Here is an 18,463-nt window from a genome sequence, read left to right on the forward strand (position 1 = left end):
TCAGAGCAACATTTGATACTCAAATAATGTGGCTGCCTGCACAAGTACATCTAGGAAGAAATACAATTCCTGAACATCTCCTCGCTCGGCGCAACATACCGATATGCCGTCAAGGTCGAGCAGAAGTTTAAACAAAAGAAGCGAGACTTTGGATCTGCAAATCCAAAGCAGGGGAAAGGTGCCCCTAAACCACAGAACAAAGGACAAAGCCAAGGCGGGATAGCCCAAGACAGCTCGCCGAAGCTGCAAGCAAAGAATAGCACCGCGAAGACGAAAAAAGACATGGGAAAATGGTGTGAGTTCCATAAGAGATCCACTCACAACACAAGTGAGTGTCGGGCCAAGCAGTCACTGGTGGCTGAGCTGAAGGTTTCAGAATCAGATGCATGTTCCGACTCTGAGTCAGAACCTGATAAGGGGAATGACAAAGGGAAGCAGATCATTGATGCGGATCTCAATGCAACTGTTGCTACCGCCAAGATCCAGAAAAATGAACCCGAAGATCTAGAGGAGGAGGAGCGTTTCTTCCACTCCCAGATGTGGGTAAAGGGCTCCCCGATACAGTTCATTGTTGATAGCGGGAGTCAAAAGAACCTCATTTCGGCAGAGGTCGTGAAGCGGTTGGCCTTACCGACCACAACACATCCACAACCGTACATCATTAGGTGGCTTCACCAAGGACGAGATCTTCGCGTGAGCCAGTAGTGTCGCCTTCCATACAACATCAAGCCCTTCACGGATGAGGTATTGTGTGACATTGCTCCCCTTGAAGTTTGTGATGTATTATTAGGATAGCCATACTTGTGGAAGTGACATGTTGTGTATGAATCAAGGCCCCATGCTGTTATTATTACATTGGGAAATAAGTTGTACAGGATACTAGAGGTAGCACCACCTACTGCCATCTCTTTGATTACTGCAAAACAATGCAGTAAGATCATTTCCAAAACCAGGAAATTTTTTTTCCTGATGATACGCCCTCAAGGAAAGAAGAAGACGGTGGCCGCGGCCTCCAGACGGGGTCCCTCTGCACGACAACTACAGATGAACAAGGTTGTGGAGGAGTACGAGGACATCTTCACCTCCCCTGTAGGGGTTCCTCTGCAATGTCACGTCAAGCACTCCATCGATCTGACCCCAGGTGCGCCGCTACCCAATGGACCAATTTATCGGCGCTCCGTTCTAGAGAACAATGAAATCAAGAGGCAGATTCAGGAGCTCCTGCAGAAAGGTCACATCCGTCCGAGTTCATCACCTTGTGGGAGCTCGATCATGTTGGTATAGAAGAAGGATGGGACGTGGAGACTCTATATTGACTATCGGGCGCTGAACAAGATCACTGTCCGTAATAGGTACCTGATCCCACAGATTGATGACCTCCTGGACCAACTAAAGGGGGCGAAATATTTCAGCAAGATCTATCTGAAGTCAGGATATCACCAGGTAGCAATCGAACCCTCTGATGCATGGAAGACTGCCTTCAAATCCAAGGAGGGCCTTTTCGAATGGTTGGTTATGCCTTTCGGATTGACGAATGCTCCTGCAACTTTCATGAGGCTAATGGATGACATCTTGCGGCCATTCACCAACTCCTTTGTAGTAGTATACTTGGATGACATTCTGATCTTCAGCCAGAGTTGGGAAGAGCACCTCCACCACATCCGACAGGTTCTCCAAACACTGCGGCAACACAAGCTATGTGCCATTTTGGAGAAATGCACTTTTGGCATGACCCAGGTTCAGTATCTGGGATACATCATTGATGAACAGGGGGTGCATGTCGATCCAGCCAAGATCCAAGTCATTCGGGATTGGCCATCTCCAACCACTCTAACAGAGCTCCGCAGCTTTCTAGGTCTTGCCAACTTCTACCGCAGGTTCGTGTTGGGGTTTTCTCATATTACTTGGCCCTTGAGTCAAGTCACCAAGGGAGGGGTGAAAGCAAAATTCTTTTGGTCAGAATCTCAACAGAAGGCATTCATGGAGTTGAAGGATCGCCTCTGCACGGCACCAGTGCTTGCGTTACCAGATTTACAACAACCATTTGAGGTCGAGACAGATGCCTCTGACTATGCTATTGGGGCAGTCCTTACTCAACATGGACATCCAGTGGCATATCACAGTGAAACACTTTCAGACACAGTTCGGAAGTACCCCACTTATGATAAAGAGATGTATTCCATTGTACAGGCCTGCCGACAATGGAAGCATTACATTTTGGGGAAGGAAACGGTCATCCACACAGACCACCGACCCCTGCAGTTCATACAGACCCAAGGGAAATTGCAGAATGATCGCCATCAGAAGTGGTCTACATACCTGCAACAGTTCCACTTGAATATCAAGTATAAGAAGGGAAACAACAATAATGTTGCAGATTGCCTCAGTCGACCACTGATCATGGCGTTAACCACCGTGCTCAACTCTTGTGGGCACGAGACTTTTGATTGGCCACTTCTCTATAAAAGTGACCCAGAATTCGGCCACACATACCAGACACTCTTAGAGGGTCGGCATGTTCCAGATTTTCACCTCCAGGATGCCCCGTTATGCCACCTGGATCACCTTTGTGTTCCTTCAAGCGAGCGTGCCAAGATGATTTGGGAAGCACACTACAGTCGGGTTGCTGGGCATTTTGAGGTCGAGAAAAAAGTGGCAGTATTTCAATCTTCGACAGGATGTTGGGAAATACATCAGATCATGTACTGCCTGTGCCATTGCCAAACCGACCATCAAGAAGCACGGCCTCTATACCCCGTTGCATACCCCTAGTTTACCTTGGGAATCCATCTCCATGGATAACATGTCAGGCCTTCCTTCCACTAAGCATGGAAATGACTGTGTTTTTGTGGTCGTCGACAGGTTCTCGAAGATGGCCATTATGGCGGCTTGCAAGAAGAATATCACAGCAGAAGCCACTGCTAAACTCTTCTTTGAACGAGTGTGGGTGCACTTTGGGATCCCACAGTCTATCATCTCAGATCAGGACAGTCGGTTTTTCAGCACATTTTGGTCCAGTCTCTAGTCAATGCTGGACACCAAACTCACAAAGTCCATAGCCTTCCATCCTCAAACTGATGGCCAGACAGAGGTTGTCAATAGGATGATTGTGCACATTCTGCGCATGTATAACTCAAAGCATCCACACACATGGGACGAGAGCCTCCCCTATGTTCAGCACAGCTACAATCGAGCTCTTCACAGCTCCACTGGCCATCGCCCTTTTCAGGTGGGTTTGGGATTCCAGCCACTATGCCCCATTGATGTGGCCATGCCACTTGCAGCTACTCACATAAATTCAGCTCATGTCCAGTCCAAAACAGATAAGGCCACCAACTTCATTGAGCGCATCCAACATATTCGCCAACAGGTCCATGACATTCTGGAGAAATCAAATGCCAAGTACAAGTAGCGACATGATCAACATCGGGTGCCACACAAGTTTCAGGTGGGCGACAAAGTCTGGTTGCATTTGCAAAAGGAACGCCTTACTGGAGCCTATCGGAAACTGAGACCACTCTGATATGGTCCTTACACCATTACTAAGGCTATGGGAGACAATGCATTTGAGCTCAGCATTCCCCCATTCCTTGGCCTGCATCCAGTGTTCAATGTGGACCGCCTTCGGCCATACTTTCCACCATTGCTCGACAAATCCGACATTGCGGAACAGCTCACACCCACATAATTAAATCCAGATTGCATGGAACAAGCTGCAACTAATCGGATCATGGACACACAGATCAAGAACACTCGCCAACAGAATATCCAACTGTATCGAGTTGTCAAAGCAGGCCAACTCCTTCAGCAGGGCAAGTGGCTCACCAGGGAACAAGTTCAGCAAAAGTTTCCTCATCTCATGGAGGAACTCAATGCAATGGGGACCATTGCTTCCTAAGGGGGGAGGAATGATCCAGGTGGATATTGGTGGCCACCTGCCAAGTCCACCTGGACCCCCACCATTGTTTCTCTCAGCATTTTCAGTTTCCTTAATTGTAGCACAACTTACTATTTTTAGCAGTTTTTCGGGTCCTGAACTTCCGGAGCCATTTTGAGGCCTCAAACGACGTTTTTTGGGAAGTCTGGGGCAACACAAGTGTTGCCTCCCAAAGTGGCAGGGCTCGGATAGATCTTTCTAACGAGCTATTGTACGCGTCAAACGGAGATCGTATGCCAAAGTTACGACCCCGGGAAGTTGGTGTACCAATTTACCCAAACGGGCCCCACAGTTTGGCGTTTCATCTTCTAGGGTTAGGTTTTGGAATGTTAAGGGTTTTCCATTGTTTCTCAACAATAAATAGGCCTTCGAGCCTCGTTGTAACACAGTTCAGAGCTATGTAGCCACCACATCTCTTCTTAGAGATAAGCTACCATCGCCCTAGCTGGTTTATTTCCATTTCTGGTTGTAAGCATATTTCAGTATTTTCCATTAATGAAATGAAGTACTATTTCCGCTGCATCTTTGTGTATATGGTTATCTTTGTAATTTGTTGCGTTCTTGTTTAAATCTGGATCAACATCACTAACCTGTGAGCGAGGCATTGGAGCCACTACTTACTCCAAAAAGAAAATATTACAGACTCTCTTGGCTATGTGGGTGGAGTTGAGGTGAAAAGTCCATTACATCTACAAATGAGGGGGTATTTATAGAAAGGGGTGAAACTAACCCTTGTGGTTGTTTGACTACCCTAATGAATGTTTGAATTCCATGACTTTTTGACTTTACATGACTCTTCATACAACAAGTGGGTCTCTTGGACTTCCATGTTACATTACATTGATAAATATTATGGCCCAATGTAGAGATGTGGATGACATGACTCATGACATGACAGTGCTGGTACTTTCGTGCTATTAGTGGTGTGCATGTCGAGCTGTAGTGCTGTTGGGTGATGGATGTCCTCATGGTGTGTCACAACTTCACCTTTGCATGGCAAAGTGCACAAAGTCTTCGATGGTCGTTGGTTCACTCGATGTTGCTTTTACACGTTGCTCCTTGCTTGTATGTTGGAAGGCTTGACATGTTCGTTCGTTCGTCCATCCATGAGCACATCTTGCATGTTTTCTCATTTGTCCGTCCACAAACACATCTTTGTATGATCATCCGTTCGCAAGCACATATCTTTGCATACATCGTTTGTTCGTCCGTTGGTGAACCAATCCTTTTTGCATGTATTCCCCTTCGTTCATCTCGTTAGTTGTCATGCCATGTTTGTTTGTATACCTATTCCTGCAGTCACTCATGACGAGATGACATCAAATCCAAAAACCTCCTAGTCTACCATGATACATGACCATTTTGGATGTAGGTGACTGGGAGAGGAAACAAGTTTGTGAGGCGGGAAGGAGGCTCTGGTCACTCCAGATGAAAACTGCGCAAGAGTCACTGGGTGATGGAGATAGGAAATCCAAATCAATAGTGATTGTCCACGAGGTCTGGGCCAACTGGAGGAAAAAACTGCGTAGTTTTTGAGGGGAATAGTCTAGGCTACAGGAAGGTTGGGTAGGCAAAATCTACGTAGTTTCCATAACGAGCGACAACAAGACAGAGCAAAAAAAACTGCGCAACTTTTTGGAGGAACAGGTTGGGCTGCAGGGAGGCTTGGCAGACAAAATTTACGCAATTTTTTGGAGGAACTAGCGGGGAGCTTGGTAGCAAAAACTGCGAAATTCCTGGAGGGAACTAGAAACTAGCTACTAGGTCACTGGTAGTAGAAACTGCACAATTCCTGAAAGGAACTGGCGGTTAGCTGCTGGGAGCTTGGCAATAGAAAGTGCACAATTCCTGGAGGGAACTGACAGTCTGCTGCTGGGAGCTGCTAGAGCGATAAATTGCACTGGTGCTGGGAGGCTGACCTACTAATCATCTCTACATAATTTATGAGCTGAGCAGACTTCTGGGCAGCAGAGGGCCTGCTCATGAAAACTGCGCAATTTTCTGGATGAGTATCCAGTCAACTGTCAGGAGGGTTGGCTAAAAAGTTGCGCAACTTCCTGAGAGAGATAGGGACGGGCACTTGGTGTATGTCTGACCTATCTGTGCAATTTTCTTAGTCAACAGAGCGGGTAATGCTTGTAGCTTTTGTGCAATTTTTTAGGGGAGTCAGTCCCGGGGTGGCTGGTGGTTGAAACTCTCCGGTTGACCAACAAGGAGACTGATTGATTTGCTTGTGGGCAGCGCAACTTGAAATGACTTGCTTGGTGCCCCTACGATGTTCTCGGTGACATCTGATCGAGTCGATGGCAGGATGATGATCCAACTATCAGAGGGGAGTCCGGTTTTTAGAGGGGAGTTCGGTTGTTAGAACTTCAAAAAAATGACTAAGTGTGTGAATGATTAAAATATGCATATGTGATCTTGCAACACTCACTTTCATGACTCAATGACGAGACGACTCAAACCATCCAGAAACATATGTACATTATGACTGACCGAAGGTGTAGGTGACAAGCGTGACACTTGTGATTGATCGTTGGTCAACCGTGACGACACTTGCAGACAGTCAATGTGACTCTTTGTGTGAGCGCGACAGATGTTTTCATAGCGAACCCAACAAGTGCACACGAAGCGAAGATTTTGAGCATAACCAGAACATGGTCGGAAGCATGACTTTGACATCAACATGCAAGACTTAGTGAAATGAACAAGCAATATGAATAAGAAGACTCACGTGAGCTCACGGAGTGAACTCGAGTGTGTACAGTCATCAAGTGAAACTCTCAAGGGAGTCTCCGAAATTGGGTGCAAGCCAAAATTTTGGAGGGTGGTTGTAGCCACTACAATAGATAGCTAACCAAACTGTGTCTATTTTGATTGACCCCAGAGCGAGTCTTAGTTATGTTAGTCCAAGAATAGTCGAAAAATAACAATTATCAACTATGAAGTTTAAGACCTTGTGGTTCGTGCAATTATCCACAGGAGCAAAACATAGAGTAATATCCAAGGTAGAGAATTGCCTTGTAAAAATTGTAGAACAATCCATGAGAGTAAATTTAAGTATACTAACCTTCGATTCTTATGATGTATTAATTGGAACGAATTGGCTGGAAGGACACTGGTCCTTTGTAAATTGTAAGGATAAAACCATCAGTTTCCTCTCAAAGGAAGGAAATAGATAGGAAATACAAGGAATCAAAAGAGATATTAAGTTGTAGTCAATCACCGCTAACTAGTTAAAGAAATTTATCTAGAAGGGTTGTCAAATATATGTGGTACAGGTTCGATATACCAACTCGAAGGATAATTTGGAAACCTTAGAAGATATACTGATTGTCCAAGAGTTAATTGATGTATTTCCATAAGAAATACCTGGATTGCCTCCAAAGAGAAGCATTGACTTCACCATAGAACTTATTCCTAAAGCTACCCTGTTGTCCAAGGAACCTTACCGTATGAGCATTCACAAGTTAACTAAACTCAAAATGTGGCTACATGAATTACTTGAAAAAGGTTATATTCGACCAAGTGTATCACCTTGGGGAGTGGCCGTATTGTTTGTGAAGAAAAAAGATAGAACGCTGAGACTGTGTATTGACTATAGACAGTTAAACAAGTTAACCATTAAAAACAAATATCCATTACCTCGGATAGATGACTTGTTTGACCAGGTTAAAGGTGCCACCATATTCTCTAAAATTTATCTGTGATCGGGTTATCATCAAATTCACATTAAAGACGAGGACATATGCAAAACAACATTTAGAACATGTCACTGTCACGATGAGTTTATGGTATTACCGTTTCGGTTGAATAACACTCTGGCAACTTTTACGAGTTTGATGAATGGAATTTTTCATCCCTACATGGATAAGTTTGTCCTAATTTTTATTGATGATATTCTGATTTACTCTAAGAATGCAATGGAACATAAGGAGCACTTGAGGATATTTCTTCAAAATTTAAGAGAGAATCAACTCTACGCCAAATTCAGCGAATGTTACTTTTCAAGGAACATATACAATATTTGGGGAACGTGATATCCTCTGAAGGTATTGTAGTAGACCCAGAAAAGATGGAAACTATTTTAAATTGGCCTGTTCCTAAAAACATAGCATACATCCAGTCTTTTATGGGTTTGGCAGGCTGCTACCGCCGATTTATTGAAGGGTTATCCAATATTGCGTATCCCATGACATCTCTACAAAAGAAGGGGAAAGCCTTTAAGTGGATAGCAGAATCTCAACTCAGTTTTGAGGAATTAAAAAGATTGTTAACATCTGCCCTAATTCTTAAAGTTTTTGATCCAGAGAAGTACTTCATCATTTGCACGAATGCTTTCCAGAAAGGAGTTGGAGGGATACTGATGCAAGATGGAAAAGTGGTGGCTTATGAGTCAAGGAAGCTCAAGGAACATGAACAATAATATCTGGCCTACGACCTAGAGCTTATTGTAGTAACACATGCCTTGAAGGTGTGGCACCACTACTTACTGGGGAAGAAATTTATGCTTATGATAGACCATAGCAGTTTAAATAATTTCTTTGAGCAGTCCAATTTAAACAGACGCCAAGCTTGGTGGACCACATTCCTAAGCGAGTTTGACTTCAACATAAAGCATCTTAGAGGTAAGGAAAATCAGGTAGAAGATGCTTTAAGAAAAAAAGTTCTGTATGTATACGAAATTTGATATCATCATGTGTAATTTGATTTAACAAAACAACTCAGGGAATCTGCTCTTAAGGATCTTGAATATAAATTTTTATGGCAGCAAACTATGCAGATGCAAAATTCAGGAAAAGTAACTGAATACAGCATTGATGATGAGGAACTATTGAACTTCAAAGGAAGAGTGTATGTTCCCAATCATCTAGGTTTCAAGTAAATGCTATTGGACGAATTTCACCATAGCCCTTATGTTGCACACCTAGGTTATCAGAAGTAATCCTCTACAATCCGGATAAGTTATTTTTAGCCCGGAATGAGGAAGGATATCATGTTATATTTGTCTAAGTGTTTGGAATGCCAACATGTTAAAGTTGAGCATCAACACCCTGCTAGATTGCTCCAACCACTGCCCATACTTGAGTGGAAGTGGGAAATGATTACATTGGACTTCATAACTAGTCTTCTGAGGACCTGAAAGCAACATGAATCCATCATGGTGGTGGTGGAGAAGTTGAGCAAAGTTTCTCATTTCATTCCTGTAAAGTCTACCTACAAAGTTGTGGAAATAACATGTATTTTTATGATGGAAATCTTTTGGTTGCATGGTATGGGAAAGGTAGTAATATTGGACAGAGATGTAAAATTTACATTTGAATTCTAGAAGGTACTTTTTACAATGATGGGTACTCAGATCCAATTTAGCACTGTGAATGTATGTAATGCAACAACCAACCAAATGGGAGGATTACCTCCATTTGGTTGACTTTGCTTATAAAAATAGCTATCATGAATCATTGAAGATGATCCCTTATGAAGTACTATACAGAAGAAGGTGTAGGACTCCCGTAGGATGGCATAAACCAGAGGATAAAATGATCCTAGGACCCAAAATGTTAGCTAAAATGGAGAAAGAAACAAAAAATATATGCAGATAAAAGCATAGTTTCAAAGAATACCAAGTTGGGGATCATGTTTATGTTGGGATAAAACCCAAGAAGAGCACTTTGCAGTGGGATAGTTTTTATAAGTTGGAACCTTGCTACTATGGCGCTTTTCAGATTTTGGGAAGGATAGGACCAATAACTTATCAACTTGCTCTTCCCCATCATATAAAAGTACATAATGTGTTTCATGTATCACTCTTAAAGAAATATGTGTATGATGCCAGACATATTATTAATTGGCAAGAAGTTCAACTAAGTATGAGTGAATTTGAAGTTATACTATAGTTCGTAAAAAATAAATAAAAATAATGGTGATAATTGTGTTTTGGACAGGTCGAACCAGACGAGGAGTTTTTGGTAGAACCCCCATGCATTCTCGATCAGAGAGAAACAACATTGCAGAAGCGAGTCATCACCAAGCTAAAGTGTAATGGAAGCTCTTTAGCTCGAAGGAAGCTACTTGGGAAGATGAAAGCCTACTAAAACAAGCTTATCCTTTTCTGTTTCAAGGGCTACAGTAAAAACTCCGACGATGGTGTTCTGCTCAGGGGCGAAAGATGTAACATCTTCTGATCAACAGTGAGAATTATTTTTACTTTGTTGATAAATGGGACTTTCAGAGCCTAATGACATTCTCAATGAATAATTTAAGTAATATAATATTGTTTCTTTTAATTATCATATTATGAAATTTCTAGAATTCAAGAAGGGAGACTAGAAATGCATTACAAACTCCAGGCAGTTAGGGATAGTTGAAACAACTATACCTTTCTTCCTAGAGATAAAAAGAGATATCAGTGGAAGAAAGGGGGTTCACTCTGGAAAAAAGAATAGGTAAAGAAAGGAATGTCCAGAGCTGATATTGAACCAGTGGATTGCCTTGTTACGGAAAGAAATCGAAGACAGGAAGACTAGACTGTAGTCTTGACGTCTGTAGCCTGATTTTGGAGTTAAGGAACTATTGCCTATTGTGTTGGAGTGGAAGTTTGGGGGTAGAAGAGGACGTTATTTCCCTTCTTATGGTTGGGAGGAGAAGGTCTCTTCTTGTTGAATTCAAAGAAACTTATGAGAACATATAGGTATTTGTAATTGGTCTTTAACATGTACTTTTGCATGGATAAGTACCCACTAAGGTTAAGAAGAAAAATATATCAATAAATTTCATAAAAACATGTTTTCTATCATGTTTTCTAATGTTTATATGGTGGAAGTGGTTTGATTGACACTTAAGTTTTCGGTTAATTTTCTGTTGTTGCAGACTGGTGATGAATTGGTAATATTTTTAGTGTTAAAATAGACATTGTAGCAGAAGGTGAATAGAATAAGTATTCAAATGGGAGAAATTATTAAAACCCCATAGCTAGCTCGGGTAAGGAATGGGAAAACTGTTGGAACTTGAATTTAGGAACATTAAACCCAGAAAAGAACTCTGTACAATATAGTTCCGAGAAATAACTGAATGATAGAATTTAAGACAAGGTGGAACTCTGAAGACCTTTCGACAATGCACATAACTATGGATAGGGGTTAGGACCGAGTTGCTGCCTGGGCAGCGAATTAGTCTAGTCCCCTACATGGTTATGTGTATATGCATAATTCAGAAATCATTTGAACCTACCTAGTTTAAAACAAGATAAACAGTAAATGCTGATTGAAGAATCAATTAAGGTCTACGAGCACAAAACCCTCGAACTATAGCATAATAAATTAAAAAAAAAATGTGCTTAAATGAGAGCTATATATATATATATATTGAGAAACTGTTGGTTATTACTCATCGAACTATATAAATTTTTAAGGTTGCATATTAAATTAAAACACTGTCTAACATAACTGTAATGAGTATGAACAAAGCAAAATATCAATAACCATAAGACTCCGAATAGAACGAGGCTAAAAAATTAACACACAGACCGTGTTGCTAGAACCATTTTAAAAAAGAACTGTGACAACTCTAAGAGTATCAATGGACCCAAAACTGGAAAACTATACAGAAATGATAGCAAAACATCAGTGAAGGCCTCTTCTACCTCATGTTGCAATTACAGGAAAAACCGTTGTTGCCAAAGAGCGAAATATGAAGAAAACCAATAATCATTTAAGATAGTAACATTGCGGACATAAAGTCCCAAAATAAAACCTAACACAAAACTCTATACATTGACAGGCTGCAAGCTGCAAATAGGCACTCGGGTTAGGATATCGGAGTTGGGAAGTTGCCAACTGAAACCCCTTTGGAGGTGTGCCTGCAAGGGGAAAATCCCAACTAAGGGTAGAAATCCTCATAAATTCATATGCAAACTAGTAATGTAACAAGACTGCAAACAAAATAAGGAAGATGAGAAAATACCTGTGGACTCCATCCTCATGATTCGAGTCCAAAGAAACTGTCTTCCCCGAGCCAAGAGGTTTTTCGGTGAGAGAACATCCGCATCGATGCAACCATTAAACGATTAAGGAATAAACCAAGTATAGGCTCCTAGTCACGGCTGAAAACCACAACAAATAACTTAAAAAAAAATTGACCTATACAAGTGAACATGTTGAACTCTAGAGAGTTTAGAAGAGACCGGAGGGTCGAAATCTTTAGTAGAATCGAGCGGCAGAGAACCGAACTCAGGAAATGAGAAATAAAACCCTGAATGTTGTAACCCTAATAGTGAAATCACCCAAACATCAATGGTTCGACCCTCAACGGAGGCAATGATGACGTTGGGTTGCAGAGCATGGTTCGGGAGACAAGCAGGAGGAAAATGACAATCTGGTACACTAGATACCCTCGAGTTGAACCCTAAGCAATTGTTGGTGTTTCCCAGTTGTCGAATCAAACTTTTTGAGATTGACGAACTCCAGACGTCCAACTGTCCACATCAATGAGACCCATGTGTAAAACACTTACCCTTCTCTGACACTTCGAAGATCAAATCTAAGGTTTGGATTAAGGTGATTAAGTTAACTAATTATGTTATATTAAATTTCACGTGTAAATTACACCTTAGATAACTTTATGTAAATACATAACACCCAAACATTAATAAGTAATTAGACAAGTATAGATAGGTATATTGCCCATAAAATAGAGATCTATGTAATATATAGAAAGTAAAAATGTTTCTTATATATAATTTTGTATATTAATAACTTTTTACCTGTTACACCAAAACCTCAAACAAATTATGGCTTTTTTATTTAAAATATATTTTTAATTTGTAAATTTAAAATATATAAAATTAAAAAAAAAATTCAAATTTTATATTACATAATACTTATTAAAAAAAAACAAGAAAATTCTGTATTAGTTAAAACTCACATATAGACGAAAATCTCTCTTTATCAAAAATTTCACAACCAAAATAAATATATCCTCATCCATAAAGCAAAGCATTGATGAAGAGGTAGAAGTTTTATTTGGTATATTATTCAAAATGCTTTGTTCCCTCACCCCTCCCAAAAAAAATATGAAATAAATAATTGAGGATTAATTAATAATTCATCATTTCATAATTGAGGATTAATTAATAATTCATCATTTTGAATAAGAGTAATTTTTAAACTATTTAAAAAAATAGAGTTATTTATTTTAATTAATTTGTTTATTATAATATAATTAGGAAAAAATATTTATTTGACAACTCACGAACAACCAAAAAAAATAAATTTACTTATGAATAAATAATTTGTAAAAATTTAATACATAGTAGCTCTATTTTTTATTATAAAAAAATATTTATATAAATTATATATTTATAATAAATTTAAATAATTAAAATTTGAAAATAAATTAAAAATATTTAAAAATAAAATTATATTAAAAATATTTAATTTATTCTTAATAATTTTATTTTTAAATATTGAATTTGTTAATATATTATTTATTTTCAATTATTTTAATTTTTATATATTTAAAAATTATAAATTTTAAAAAATTGTTTTTCAAGTTTTTGAGTCTTGAATCTCATATTTTAATCTTTTGTTTGCAAATACTTAATTTTAAGTTAAAATTAAAAAATTCCTTTTTATAAAAATGATACCAAATTGATATAAAATTTTAGCAAAGACTTGTCACATGCCAAATTATAATTTTCTTATCACTAAAATTGAGTCCAGTCCAATTATTGTTGAACCTGGTCTATTCACACTAGTCATAACAAATACAGAAGATTTAGTACTTTTTGCATGTATATCGGACCTTGCTAGCAACAAACTAGGTAGAAACATAGCTATGCATCAAAAGATGGAGGGCTTTCCTCCCAGGAGATTTTTAGTGTTACCTCTTTTCCCTGCTTCGTATGTTTTAGTTGAGGGTTAAGGTTGTTATAAGTCTTCCACAGCTCCGTATAGAACTTGTGACTATTTTCAAAATAATTTAGGTTTTTGTGACTGATTTTGGTTTTGTTTTTATAAATTAATAATAATAATATGATAAATTAAATAAATAAAAAATTTTGCTCAATAAATTTTTATTTTATTAATATAATATACATTTATTCTATTTATATATTCCGTTGCACCGTATCATTTAACATATTTTTGCTTTTCAAATATGTTTTCATTTCTTCCCATTTTTATCTTATTAATATGTTCATTGTAAACAAAGAAAATATGTTCATTGTAAACAAAGAATTTTTTTTTCTTTTGAAATATGTTTTCAATTCCCTATTTTCGAAAACTAGAAACTTATGTTTTCCACTTATATTAATCAAAGTATATACACTAGTTATGGTGTACTTTGTATCATTTTTTTTATTTTTATTTTTTCAAATATGTTTTTATTTAATCTATGGATATCTGTATTTACTAGTATAGATTTATTTTAAGTACAAATCTAACATAAATCGAGCAAGATTAAATTTTTTCACCTACAAATTTCTTTAAGGTGCAAAGTACCGTAAAAACATATATTTTTCATGATATATTAATAACATTTTTAAAATAATATATAATATATACATAATTGACATTAAAATAATTTACATAACATGTAACTCGATTCATTTTATCAACCCAAATTAAAATGTTATTATTATTATTATTATTATTAATATATTTTCAATTATATGTCAATATTAATTCGTATTAAATTTTTTATTGATAACCCACATTGAATATTTTTTATATACAACATTAGAATATTTTATTTTAACAATTGTTTATATATATATGAATTTGATATTGATATAAGTTATTTAACACTTATCTTCAAATAGTTTATTTAAATATTGTATTGAAATATTTTTGAAAAGTATAAAATTTAACCATTTTACTCACATTTTTTTTTTGGATTACTTTACATCATATTCATTTTTTTATTGTAGCCGATATTATTTTTCCATTTAAAGCATAATTTATTTATTTTTATTTTAAAAGGGTTGTAGAACCACCCTAGATCCATCTTAACCATGAATCTACTAAGAGTCAAGAGGGATCAAATCTCATTATATACAAACCTCTTTTTAGAGTACAAAATTTGAAAACATATTTACATGTCAAGGGATTTAATCCAATTTAGTGGTTGGTAAAATATGATTAAGATAGATCTATAGTAGTAATTTTTCATTGTTTAAATTGCATTTTTGAATATTTTATCGTTACTAATATTTTATGTTAAAAATTGAATGAGTTACATATTTTAACTACATTATTTTATATTTAATTATCACTTAGAGTTATATAAAATCATATTATTTAACATAGAAATGGAAATATTTTATTTATTGCTGTAAGAGTGAAATTAATCAACTAACTTAGTGAAAATTACTTTTATTATTTTTGGAGAATTTGACATACTTACACATAACCCTCATACTAAATTGTAAAATTAACCTCTCAACTAACATATACTAATAATTTTATTATCTATATTCATCGTATATACTTTATTAATGGAAGAGTAAAGGATAAGTATTTGTGCTTTTCACATATACGAATCATTCTGATACCGGGTATCATTCTTTCCTATTTTCCCAGGAATGTTTTCATTCATCCCGAGTTTTTAAAGATATCACATATACTAATCATTCTGGTATCTGTGTTTATCGCACGTTATTAGAAGAGAGCAAACTTATCATTGGAACAATGCATAGTGCACGGTTTTGGAGATGCCTGAGTGTATAAACTTAAAATATATAGAAAACCAACCAGTAGAATAGGACAATCAAGGGCTCTCTATCCAATATTTTTGACAATATCAAAATACGAGTATATAATGGGTTTTTTCTGTGCTAATATGATTTCTTCATTTATTTGTTCAGCACGACATAATGATCGAGCTAGAAAGGTTGAAGCGTGAGCTAAATCATACTCTAGGCATGTTTGCTGGAGAGAGAAAATAAGCAATGAAAGCAAAGATCACGGTGAGTTTTATCTGTCTATCTTGCTTTCAAAATTCTAGTCGAGTTTAATGTAGGTTGAAAATCAGATATGCAGTTGTGGATACATTGGAGGATTGATGTTTAGGAGCTCAATGGCGGTGACAGGCCGATGAACTCAATCTCCAAGTGAGGGAAGACGTGAAAAAAGTCGAGGAAGCACAGAAAAGAGGAGATAGCGAGAACAATCGCTGCAGAAGAGAAAGAAAAGAGTGAAATGTCCATTAGGATGGCCATGCCCAAGAAAGAATAAATGCAGAACTAAGAGCCACAATAGAAGCAGAAGAGAGAAAGACAATACTGGAAGCGCTTGAATCTACCCATCAAGGATACAGATACAGAAGATACTCAATAGAAGAAATTCAAACTGCCACAGATTTCTTCTCAGATTCACTCAAGATTGGAGAGGGAGGTTATGTGCTGTCTACATGTGCACTTTGCAACATACCACAGTGGCAGTCAAGATTCTTAAAAATGAAGCAACTCAAGTAATACATGAATTTCAACGAGAGGTACTAAATCTTTAAAGCACTACCTACGGTTAATGCTCTTAAAACCTAAAACTCTATCTAATGAATCCGCAGAAGATTTTTAATACTTGGGTTTCTGCTTATTTTGTTTTTAAGTCTTTGGTAGGGTGTTTTTCTTTTCCTAAATTGTTCAGCTTGAGCTTTTGAACCGAGCTGGTCACCCTCACATGGTACTTTTGCTTGGAGGCTGCCGTGAGCATGGGTGTTTGGTATATGAATATATGACAAATGGTAGTCTAGAAGACCGTCTGCACTTCAAGGGCAATAGTGATCCTCTTCCATGGTTTTCACGCTTCAGAATCATTTGGGAAGTGGCATCTGCGTTGTTTTTTCTTCACAGCTCACCGTGCCTGCGAATATCTTACTGGAACACAACTTCGTTAGCAAAATCAGTGATGCAGGTCCTGCCAGGCTTGTCCCTGCAATGACCACAACCATGCTAACCCAGTACAATAGCACAGTCCCTGCAGGGACATTTTGTTATATTGATCCTGAGTACCAAAGGACTGGTATCCTTGGCCCCAAGTCTGATTTGTATGCTCTGGGAATAATCATTCTGCAATTTCTGACAGGAAGACCACCCATGGATGTAACAGATGCAGTTGAAACAACCATTGAGGATGGTTCATTTCAGGAGATCCTGGACAAAAATGCTGGAGATTGGCCTCTTGATGAAGCTCTGGAATTAGCACTATTAGGGTTGAAATGTGCAGAGTATTGGCGCAGGGACAGGCCAGACTGGGAAAGAGATGTTCTGCCAAAATTTGAGAGATTCAAAGCCCTTGCTGTTGCTCAAACCACCAACGTGAGAGGAAATTGATTTTATGCCCCCACATCACTTCCTTTGTCCTATACTCCAGGTTAGATTTTCTCACCGAGGTTTCATTTCAAGAAAGGAGGTGTGACTATGATAATCTAAGTTGAAAGAAAACCCATCTCCATTAGAGAGGATGCCTTAATTCATTTAAGTAAACAGAACTATATGTGCACGACTCATTAACATCTGGCTATCATTTCTAATACTGAAAGTATGTTGGCCTTATTGTATGCAGGAAATCATGGTTGATCCCCATATAGCAATTAGAACTAGTTTAACTCAAAACAACTTGAAATCACTGACCTTGATTGCTACAAATTAACAATCACACATGCTTAATTGAAGTCCAACTCGAATTTACTGAAGAAACCTGGTGACACAAGCCATGTCACACAAGTTAATTGCATCAAAGTTGTCTGCTAATGTGGAAATTCGAATTTTCTCAATTTAATCAAGACAAAATCAAATTGAGAATCTATTTCTGCATTTTTAACACCCCCTCTCTCCAAGAAAGGGATTATCAACCACCCCTATCCTACACCTGTGGAACTTGAACTTCCCTCTTGACAAGGCCTTTGTCAAAATGTCAGCGTCTTGTTCCTCTGTCGGAATGTATTGTAGTAACGTTATTCGCCTTTGCACACAGTCTCGTGAATAGTGATACCAAATATCTATATTCTTGGATCGATCATGAAATAAAGGATTCTCATAGAGCTTGATGCAACTCTGATTATCACAATAGAACACAGTTGGATCCATAATCTGACCAAACAGTCGCACAAGTATCTTTCTTATCCAGATTGCCTCACATGTTGGTTGACTTGCAGTCATGTATTCTTCTTCTGCAAAGATGAGCACCATAGATATTTGCTTCTTGCTATACCAGGAAACAACTACCGACCCACCACTAAAAATTCCACCTGATGTACTCTTTCGGTCTGATGGACTCTTTGCCGAATCTGCATCTGTGAAGCCACACAACTTCACTCCCTCTATCCGTCTGTACCACTAGAACTCACAAATGACCAGTGAACTACATAAACCCTAGCTACTATTCATCTCTTCCATCATTATTATTATTATTATAAATATTTTTATAAATTAAAATAACTATATAAAATAATAATATTAATAAAATTATTAATATTATTGTTATATAATAATATATTCAATAGAAAACCATGTAGTTTTTACTCTAA

At 37.9% G+C, this 18,463-nt stretch overlaps 1 long non-coding RNA gene and 1 pseudogene across 1 annotated transcript; one reads left to right on the plus strand and one right to left on the minus strand.

The window, feature by feature from the left end:
- Window positions 1-11,675: 11,675 nt before the first annotated feature.
- Window positions 11,676-12,329, minus strand: LOC149262065 (uncharacterized). The gene is made up of 2 exons (XR_016248938.1): window positions 11,900-12,329; window positions 11,676-11,795 (listed from the first exon to the last, which is right to left on the minus strand). It is a non-coding gene; the product is annotated as an uncharacterized LOC149262065 (long non-coding RNA).
- A 3,555-nt stretch (window positions 12,330-15,884) lies between these two features.
- On the plus strand, window positions 15,885-17,586 carry LOC149262066 (U-box domain-containing protein 52-like; annotated as a pseudogene).
- The last annotated feature ends 877 nt before the right edge of the window (window positions 17,587-18,463 follow it).

Source organism: Pinus tabuliformis, chromosome 6 (assembly GCF_031772625.1).
Source record: "Pinus tabuliformis cultivar Carrire ecotype Pingquan chromosome 6, CPIR1, whole genome shotgun sequence".
In the NCBI taxonomy this organism is placed as follows: Eukaryota; Viridiplantae; Streptophyta; class Pinopsida; order Pinales; family Pinaceae; genus Pinus; species Pinus tabuliformis.